The sequence below is a fragment of the Crocodylus porosus genome, unplaced genomic scaffold (assembly GCF_001723895.1).
Source record: "Crocodylus porosus isolate Cpor-Errol unplaced genomic scaffold, CroPor_comp1, whole genome shotgun sequence".
Classification (NCBI taxonomy): domain Eukaryota; kingdom Metazoa; phylum Chordata; order Crocodylia; family Crocodylidae; genus Crocodylus; species Crocodylus porosus.
Window position 1 is genome coordinate 76,567,658 of NW_017728886.1, and position 10,966 is coordinate 76,578,623.

General features: G+C 42.7%; 1 protein-coding gene across 1 annotated transcript in view; it reads right to left on the reverse strand.

The window, feature by feature from the left end:
- Nucleotides 1–10,959, reverse strand: part of CPNE4 (copine 4) — a 364,694-nt gene extending 353,735 nt beyond the window's left edge. The window contains exon 1 of the mRNA XM_019536816.1: nucleotides 10,652–10,959. The gene's annotated coding sequence lies outside the window, so the exon portion shown is untranslated. The remainder of the gene's footprint in view (nucleotides 1–10,651) is intronic.
- Between the last annotated feature and the right edge of the window lie 7 nt (nucleotides 10,960–10,966).

Sequence of the window (10,966 nt, forward strand, 5' to 3'; positions counted from 1 at the left end):
TTTTTTTTTTTTTGCAAAAGTATATATATTGGCTGAAATTATTTCTATCATACTGACTCCTTTCCAGCAAAAAAATTACAACAAAATTTATGAAAATAAAATTTACAAAAGAAGCTGTTTTCTTTTGAACCTTTAAAAATATGGCAATTAGCGTGGCAATTCAAGTCAGAATGACTGAAAGCAGAACTGACAGCTCAGAACAGCTAGGCAAGTACAGTAAACTTACACAAAAAGCATGAAGTCCCTTCCAATATCTTCCTTGTATTTCTAAAGGGAGAGTAGAAAATAGAGATGCTATAGCAACTTCTACACATAATTACCTGCTCATTCTACACCCGCCTATGACCAGCTCACATTCGTATGGTGTTTCCAATACATTATACCTTATTTGTATTTTATGCATGCACAAAGTAACATAAAAGCAAGTTGCAGCACAACAAAATAAACTGACTACAGCTGCTTCTATTGAGTGTGAGCCTGAAACATTAATCACAAGCTTAAACATTGTACAGACTTCACTAAAAAACACAAAAGGAACATATTCTTGCAAGCTACTAGACTGACTGACTTATTCTTTACAACAAAAGTCCCCTATTGTGAATTGTATCCTAGTTACACAATTATCACAGATACACTAGTCCTATTTCCCTCACTTTCTCTTCCCACCTGTTTTTCTTCATTTATAAGAAATAAGATTCTCTACAATGTAGATGAAGCCTTTGGTTGTCATGTAATGCCAAGTTTGGCTGGCTGACATGCTTGGTAAGACCCCTATACCACTTCTATCTGTTTCGGTGAACCATAATGATCCTATAAAATTTCCACTGTAAATTAACAACCAGCTCAAAGCATCTGATAAATGTTTTTTATACTAATCACGCACAGAGGCAAAATTTGTCTTACAAATCAGCAAATTAAATGTGTCCCCATCAACTGGCACATACAATAGTAATAAACAGCAGTTTTTCATAGTAATTAACAGAAGATGAAACACAAAACAGCTGTCTAAGTTATTTAAATGTATGTTAGCTATGGGTTTGCCCACTTATGTATTATATCACAATGAAGCTGCAAAATATTTTGAATTGAAGTTTTTTGTTTCTAAGAGTTTCCAAGGAAATTTACTGGAGTTGAAATTCTAGCTAATGCAACCCCAACTACTTACAGACATGTCAAAGCTATACATATGCAAAACATTATTTTACTACAACAATACAGTTCTGTGTCTTTCAAAAATCTCAGTGTCTATCAAAATCTCACAGTTGCAATCTAAAAAAGCACTGTTGATGAGCAACTGATTTATTAACTCTCAGATGTGCTCACACATGATGAGCAAAAATGTTACTAAAAATGATCTTCTACTGACAACTCCGGATGTGGTAATATGGGATAGGAAACCCATAGAAACCATTTCAAATAGGACTAATAAATAAGTTTCATGCATCACATGTCTATGAGGTAGCCCAGCATCACAATGGTCAGCCCTATGGCTTGGGAAAGAGACTCTGCACACTAGAAATAGAGTGTAATTTGTCCTGCTGCCTCACTGCTGTGAATCCAAATAATTATTAATAATTCACAGAAAGAAAATTGCAAGAACCAGCAGACTGAGGAAGTAAGCAAGGATGCTGCAGGTGACAGGGCAAGCAGGATCCATAACATACATGAAAATCTCGCTTAAGCCTCAAAATTGAGGAAATGTTCTTATCTGGGGCACATTATCTGTCCAGCTAACCCCTAAAGGACTCTAGTTAGTCTACCCTCAACTTGCTTCGGTGGTTGAGCTAGCCTTTAGTTTGGTTCCCTTGCCATTGGTGCATATCTTAGTCTTGCATAAGCTTTAACAGCCACACACCAGCCAGATCACCATTCTGGTTTCCCCATCCACCTCCAGCATCATAGAAGAAGGGAAGACATCACATTCCCTATTTCAGAAGGCCAGAGCTGGGAAGATGAAAGAGCAAGAAGCGAAAGTGAGAAGACAGAAGCAGAACAAAAAAGGGAGAAGAGGAGGGAAGGCGGAGGGGACAAGAGAAAGAATTAAGGAGAAAGCAACAGATAGTACAGAGATTAGCCAGGAAAAGAGACTATCTGGGCAGATAGGTCCAAGCAACACAGAGCCACATCCATAGCTCTGCTACCTGGCTGGACTGAAAAGCAGACCCAGCTGTGGCAACTTATACCAATTAACTGCTGAGAGCTGGGCATCAGGGCTAGAAACACACATTCAAAAAGCTGGAGCCTGAATTGATTCAATCTTTGCAGGTCAGTCTAACCTGACTAGGCTAAACCGGTTTGAAACTGGACAGATATTCTCTCTGGACTGAGAAACTTGAGGCACATACCTGCAGTGACTCAGGCTAGAAGCTGAGAGGTGCTGAAGTAGCCCTTCCTCCTGCAAGGAGCTGAGCTGAGCTGAGCGGGACGTGACCAGGCCCCAGCAGGACTCTCTCATTAGGGATGTCTGCCTGCAGGACACAGGCTTTTCCCCAATGGCTGCTCAAGGGGTGGGAGTGTTGCCAGCCCCCAGCCCTGGGATAGCACTCTGAAAATCTCCATATCATCAACAGATGCATGCACTGCACCCCCACCCTTGCCTCAATCTCCCTCCCTGCTTCCTCATACTGTCTGCAGCAAACTGACAGGTGAGTAAGCCAGCTGGTGGGGAGGGGGTCTGATAATAGTTTTTATCACCCAGCTAGCAAAACAATAGCCTCTCTCCACATTACTTCAAACTTCTTATACAGCTTACTGGCTGACCTGTTGATTAGCTCCAAAAGCTGTAAGTAGTGACTGTTTTCTCTGTCTCTCCCCAATTTCACTGGGATAGGCACACACAGACTCCTCTTGGCATTAGCTAGCAGACCATGTGCTGGCTACAGTGCATGGTGTGGCACAGAGGAGGAAAGGATCTCTGCTTAAGCAACGAGTGGTGAGAAGGAGGAAGAAGGGGGCATGGGGAAGCCAACAGACCCTGATGTACATGCAAATCTGTGCTGAGCTCCAGCCCAGGGAGCAGAAGGGAGAGGCCAGCCCTGCTGTGGAGCACAGAGCCCTGCCCAACCCAGAGAGCATGCTGGGGGAGTCTGATTTAACTTAAACCAGCAAGGGGTCTGGGACAGACATTGCATAAACCAGTTTGAGCTAAATCAGTTAAGTCTGATACTATATTCAACCAGGTTTCTCTCAAACTGGTTTCAGCCATTTTCAAATGGGTTTATGTGCACTGAACATCTGTTCTGTTACAGGTTTAAAGCAGTTTCTGATTACTTAAACCAGTTTATGTGTAATGTTTGTCCCTAGCCCTCCTCTTCAAGTGACCATGCCAGCTATCTTTGTAGCAGATGCAGTCCTGAAGAGGCCAACTAGCTTGTCTGAAGTGCCCATTTGCTTCTTTCTTGAGGAGGCTATCACCCCATCCAAGATGCAGAAGACAAAGCAGGTAGGACAGGACCCAGCATGCACAGCCCTGTGTGCATGAAGCCTGTGACACAAAGCCTGGCAAGCTCACCTGTTATCTGTCTGGCAGACCCATTACCCTGCACCCAACCCAGGTGGTCTCTCCCCTTCTGATGTAAAGGAACTGCTTAACTGGGCTTGTCTTTCTCTACTCCCATTCCTAGCACCTGATGAAAGAGGTTGTTGTTCCCTATGAAAGCTAGTGTCTCTCTGAACCAGCTGGTCTGCAAGGTGCCACCCTGCCCTCTAGAATTAATATCCCCATTGGTTTCATGCAGTGCAACTGATCCCACTGGCACCCATGCCCTTAGTGAATTTAGATTCACTCTCCCACATCTCTCTGTAGAGGAAATGGCTCTGACTCCTGCCCTAGAAGTTGGGCCTGTGCTGCCCAATCCAGACAAGCTGCAGGGCGATGTGGCTGCTCAGCTCTGTGCACACTCAGTACTAAGAAAGCACACCCTAGGGCCAGGCAAAGGGATTCCCCATCTCCTGGCAGGGAGCATACCTACCTGGCTGGCTGGACAGCAGCAGCAGGGGGAATCCCTATATTCCCCATTCCAGCATGCTCAGGCCAGCAGCACTACTTCGGCTGATATTCCAGCACCCTCTAGCGGCCAGCTGCTCCATCAGCATTTACTAAAGCCCCCTGCCTGAGTTCTCACTCCCTAATCTGTCAGGCTTTCTCTTCTTAAAAGAAAGCCCCTGCTTTGCCACCTTCCCTCCACAGCTGATGTGCATTCAGCATATACAGCGTAACCACTTGTTACATAGAAAAGGGGTTAGCTGCAGCTTAATGGAACAAGTTTCAACCTGACCTATTTACTTCCAAGTCCTGAAGCTGTGAAACTGTAAAAAAGAAGAGTTTATTATTTGGGGGGCATTTCCCTCTCCTGCTTTCTGTCTCTCACACACACATATATATGCAACCCTTATATAACCTTTCTTCGGTCAGTTGGGTTTTCTCTATTCAAACTTTTCCAGGGTATATATGGCTAATGTTTGAAACCATCTGATTTCATGCAGAAAAACCTGTTTCCCTCAAGTATTTTAATATGGTGTATCAAATTAACAGAATGACAGGCCACACAATAATTCAATATCCACCTTCCATGCCCCCCCCCTTTTTTTTTTTTACATGAAACCTCACATTTAGCTTTACAACTATCACTAGGTATCAAATCAATGTATGCCTTATAACAAAAAGTATGAAGACTAAACTGAAACAATTCCTTCAGGTGACCAATAGCTCCCTGTAGTCCACTAAATCAGGTTTACCTACTTGTGTGGGATATTTTAGAGATGATGCATAAAATTATTTTGTCTACTGAAATCGATAAAAGTTTTACCATTTACTTCGGGGGGGGTCAGGATTACACAATATCAGTCACACTGAGAAACTGCAAAAACTGCAGTTAGATTTTATACTGTAATGTTTGAATTCACCTACAAAGCTGTGTTTCTATCTGTGCTTCATTGCTGTGGCTCAGATCGTCACCAGACACAAAGGCAAATGTGTTTACAGCCTTATGGTTGGCTACGATGCAATATGGTTTATAGTTAAGGAGATTTACGGTTCTGGTTCAGCAAAGCACTTTGGTATGTAATTACATTCATGCTTATTCAGGATAACACTGGAATATGCATCTCATGTTAAGCAGGTAGTTAAAATTAGCACTATTTTCTAAGACAGACGCTACTAAGAAGGCCAGTTGACCACATACCTAAATGCTGTCTCAAATAGGTACAACTTGATAAATGAGGGCTAAAAGAGAAATCCTACTGCTTGTAGGATTAGCCCCTAAAATATAGCAAAGAACAAAACATTATTTATTTTCAGCAGTTTGGGATAAGCATATAATCTACCAATAACTGACTAGAAATCCACTTAAATCTATTCTACTTTGCAAAAATAACCCATTAACAACAAATGATGTCAGCAAACAGCACACCTGAACTGGTGCTGAACATTTTATCTACAAATATTGACAAAGATGCAGTGTTTTTTTCACTAGTTCAGCATGAGCTCCCTTCCTTATTAACAGCGGGTTTTGCAATGAACAAAGCCTGTAAAAGAACAACAGTAACTTGATCCAACTTGAAAGTTGGTACTTACATTTTTCTAATGCAAAAGTGCAATGCTTGGATTGAGAATTTTAGGCAGAAGTTAAGGAAAGTTCCAACAGCAACCAGAACTTAACCTTTTGCATCTCTGCACCGATTCGCCATTATTGAATTTTGTATTTGCATGGAGAGTCGCCGCTAAACAGCCAGGCAGTCTGAGAGAGGGCTGGAAACCAAACCTAAGTTTCTCGAGTCCAAAATCAGTGTGTGTACTACAGTATATGCTGCTGCATTCTAAACTGGGATATTTATTCCGAAGCAATGGTTGTTTTGGGAATCACAACTCTGAATGCTGATTTATGCATTCTAGTTCTCAGCTCTAAAAAAAATCATTAATACAAAACTATTGAATCCAACTAATGATGAAATCAAATCATTTGTCTTTAAATTTTCATCAGAGCGCCCGAAGGGATGACGAGGTCGAACGGTCACAAACTCCTGCAAGACTGTTTCAGGCTGGACATAAGGAAGAATTTCTTTACTGTCCGAGCCCCCAAGGTCTGGAACAGTCTGCCAGCGGAGGTGGTTCAAGCACCTACATTGAACACCTTCAAGAGTAAACTGGATGCTTATCTTGCTGGGATCCTATGACCCCAGCTGACTTCCTGCCCTTTGGGCAGGGGGCTGGACTCGATGATCTCCCGAGGTCCCTTCCAGCCCTAATGTCTATGAAATCTATGAAATCTATGAAATTATTCAACATAGGGGTGAAAGGAACTAGTAAAGGGCAATAATTTCACTAATTTGCATTTGGATATATAGACTAAAGCATGTTTGCTTGCTCTCCAAAATGCATATACCGGATATAATTTATAGAATAGAAGCATCTAGGAAATTTTAATTGCAGGCTTTGTGGCTCGTATATTATGTATCATACTGGAAATGTATCTGGGTTTGGTTCATATATCACAGGGTGCCCCAAGCAGTTTATTCCAGACTGGACAGCCTAGTGGCAAGAAAATTAATTTAGGATTTGAGAGACCAAAATTCAGTTTCCTACTCTGTCCCAGATAGGACAGAGTCCTGAGTAATCTTGGGTAAATCAAACAGACTTTCTATGCCCCTTCTGTAAAATGCTAGCACTTCCCTATCTCACATGGGATTTCATAAGGCCAAAACAACATTAAAAATTGTTAGGCACTTGTATGTTATAGTGATGAGAGCCTGGTAAACCCCTTCAATTAATACAGATGTTTAATACAACTGGCAATTTCAAAATGGATTACTTTTGCCTGTATATATCTTGAGCTCTGCATCTTCGAATATTGTAAAAAAGTTATCTGACCTCAGCTGCACTGATTTTCTGCCTAGGGCATCTGGATGCTTGATTTTCATTAATATCATTAATCCTCCATAATAAACTAACCACAGTATGGTACAATGGGAAACATTTGACCTCTACCCCAGAACAATTTCTGCCTAAAGGTGCAGACCAATAACCTTTGTAATTTTCTGCTAGTTAACTGAATTGCAAATATTCTTCATGTTCATATTAAAAGATCTGTTCTTAATTTTACTAAGCTCTTCTCCTGAATAACTTGATGTATAAGTTTGAAAGTAACATCCATTGTTCTCTTATGGTCCCATTTCAGGAAAGCTTTTAAACGTGTGCTTAAGGGAATTCTTATTCAGAATCGGAATAAAGAGAATCAGATATTCAAGTCCCAAGGATGGCTTTGAAGAACTTAGCCGCAAAGCATACGTACATGATGAGATCCAAGTGTCTTTACTGGCCAGCATGCTCAACTATGCTAAATTGGTACTGCACCACTGCAATCAATAGTACATGAATGTAAACTAGTTCAAATTTACTATCAGCTCCATTAGTTTTAAGTCAAATTCTTTCCAATATAATAGGCAGCTGCTTTATCAAGAAAGTATTTCGAGTCCACTGTAAGCTTGAAGTATTATAGTAAAGTTGGTTTGAGATTCATGGAGTGGGATACAATGCCTTCTTCATATTTGAAGAATGTTAAATGGACCAGACATTCTCACCCAAAAATTCCAAGAGGCAGGAATGAAGGGTTTTATCCTCAAAAGTTGGCAGCACCATAATAAGGGGTCTTGTAATGAAAACACCCCTTCAAACAAAGGCAAGATTTACAGGCAATATTTTTTATCTTACATTTATTCTCAATTTTAAAATATTATTTTTACAGCAACAGAGTTCTGAAGCACCAGCAAATGACCATGATGTGCTGTGAAACTTACTGGACTCCATTCCTATGCGTTTACTATCAGGTATTTGAGTAATGCCACCAGAAAAGTTGAAATAGTAAACTGACTAATCCTTTCCAGAACACGCACACAAATTTGGTGGTTGGAAGGTTTTTCTGCACTGGAACTCTAATATTTGTTGACAGTACAACTAGGAAAGTAACATCTCTTCTTTGTGTATTTGTTTATACAGAAATCTCACAATCACAAAGTTCTCCGAGGCAGGAAGCATCTTTGTTTTTGTACACTACCTAGTACTAGCGGTTCCAGTCTCAGTTAGGTCTCCTAAACACAACTGCCATACAAATTACAAATACACACACATATGCATTTAACAATAACAGATATATGCAGATTACAAATACACACACACGCGCGCACACACACACACACACACTCTGTCTCTCTTTCTAGGATGTTATGCTGCTGTCCCCACTATAGCACCAAATAAGTTCTCTCTCAGTCAATACAGCCCCACTTCTTCCTCTTTCTGATAAATAATAAACTTCCTAATTTCTTTAGGTAGCGTGAGACTCTTTTCTCCAGTGTATAGGTCTAATTGTTTAAAATTGAGATCTTAAACGTACCGGTATTTCTACTTCAATGCAGAAACTCAGCTGGGTATATGAGAAGTGGATCAGAAGGTAATTTATCTAGATGAACCCCTATTGCATACTCAAAGCCATTTCTACAACTAACTGGACACTGTCCTGCATTGCTTAATGAAGCAAAATTCCCTGCTGACCCCGGTAGGTACTTCAGATTGATTAAGGGCAGCAGAAACTACTGCTATTTCTTTCCCTTTTACTGAAAAGGTTTATATTTGAGCTAGAAGAGCAGCAGATTATACAAAGCATGCAAAATCATAACAAGCTTTATTAAGATTTGGAGCTTATCATATGTTCGAATCTACCACAAACAAAAATTAGATTTTTTAAACTATAAAAAAGGAATAGTGTGCACAGAACAATTTAAAAAATAACTGGCGTGTTTGCTTGGTGTAAGTTTTATAAAAGATCTAAAAGAAAAATGTGGACATGACAGTGGAAGATGCATAGCTCTTCAGATGAACTGAATTGATCTCATGCTAGCTAATAGATATTTTTAGACAATTTCAAACTCTTTTTCCTTCTTGAACTTGACTTTGAAAATATTGCTTACACCACTGTAGGGAGTAGCCTCCAATTACAGAAGCTAATCAGAAAGGAAGTTATCTGAGCTAAAACTACAGCGCTCTGAACTAACCAAAAGAGTTAAAGGACTGGATTCTCCCCTTCTGTCAGAGGGATGGCTTTAAACTAGATTGCCCTATTTGAAGGGGAAAGAAATTTTGGACCAAGGAGACAAAGTGTTCCTGTTAGCTGATGCCAAGCCAACTATTTAGTCATTCAAACTAAAATTTCACAAAATTATTTAAAGCTGGCAGCCCTAATGCCTCCTTCTAGTTTGTACTAACAGCACAAGAAAAACCCAGCTGACAGTTCTCATGGTTCCTAATGCAATTCTTATTTCTAACCTCAAAGATGGAGGGAGTGATATGTTGGTTGACTTACTGTTTTATTGTACTAGGGATGGTCCTGAGTGCTGCTGCTATTACGCATATGCAGCATGTACTAAATGCAACACATTATTTATGTATGAGCCTCGATAGCACCATAATATTTTATTTTAATATGAGCCACTATTCTGCACATTGACACACTTTATCTGCACTCACTGAGAAGTGTGGGGATGGTTTGAGCAGGTAAGCAAAGCAAAGCAAAGACCTGCAAATAGGAGTATGCACCTCCTCTACAACCTACCTCAAATAAGGAAAAGGAAAGGCTCATCAACTAAATTTTGCCAGTCTTCAGGAAGGACTTTTGCCTTTGGGCTGCAAAAATGCTTTCATCTGGATTATGCTTCCTGCCCCACTGGACAGCCTGTAATACAATCTGGCTGAGTTGGGTTTTCTTTTTGCAACCTGAGAGATGCTCTTGTTGCACTCCAAGTACTTCCAGCATTTCTGGGGTCAACCTTGACTAGAACTGAACAAGCTGCTGTGGGGCCGGAGCCTGTGGAGCACCCCTCCACTTCATTTAAAGACTGGCCATCCAGATGGAGACATGGGAAGGGCTGGTACACATACACACACACACTTATTGATCACTCACACACAGACGTGTGCGTGCACACACACACACACACACACACACACACACACTTAATCACATGTGTGCACTCACACACTTACTAATCCCTTGCACGCACACACACACACTTATCACTCATGCATGCACACACACACTGATTGATCGCGCGCACACATATTGATCACTCACACACATACTTGCTGACCACCGCACACACTTATCACTCACGTGCACCCACGTGCGCACACTTACTGATCACTCCCATGCACACACTTATCACTTACGTGCACACACTTATTGATCACTCCCATGCACACACCCCCCCCCCAAAACTTATTGATCCAGCAAAGGATAAAACCAGCGCATGGGCTGAAATAGGAATCTGCTCTCAACTATCAAAAGAGCAGGGAGCGAAAGGGACGAAGCGGACCCCTCTTGCTCCTCTCCCTAGCACCCCAGCCAGGCTCTTCCGAAGAGGCTGCGGCTCCGGCGCCCACCCAGGGGTGCCAGGAGCAGGAACCCGGCCCCGAGAAGCCCCTTCCCCACTCCGCTCCCAAACTCCAGAGCGGGACCGGGCAGAGGGACAAGGCGCCGGCTCGCTGCCAGCTGCTGAGCCCGGGAGAAGTCTCCCTGCAGCCAACTCCAGCGGGTGATCCTCCCCCAACGAAACATCTGGGGAAAGTTCTTGGTCCCGCAGCAGCGGCCGGGATCCTCCCTACCTGGTGCCGGGGACTCGGAGGCAGCGCTGAGCCAGGCTCGGGCTAGCTGTCGCTGTCGCTGTCGCTGTCGCTGTCGCTGCCCCGGCGGGGCTCTTTAAATCCCTTCTTCCAGGCTGGGGTCCTCTAGAAGAGGCTGGCGGGGCAGGCGCGGGAGCCCTCCAGGGAAGCCGGCTCCATCCTCGCCGCCTCTGAAGAGGCTGGAGGGCAGGGCAGAGCTGGGCTGGCAGCCGGCGGGGAGGAGAGAGGGGAGGGGGAGCTCGGCGCTCGGGGACTGGCAGCTGCCCACGAGGGGAGCCGTCCTCCCGGCGCGCCCGC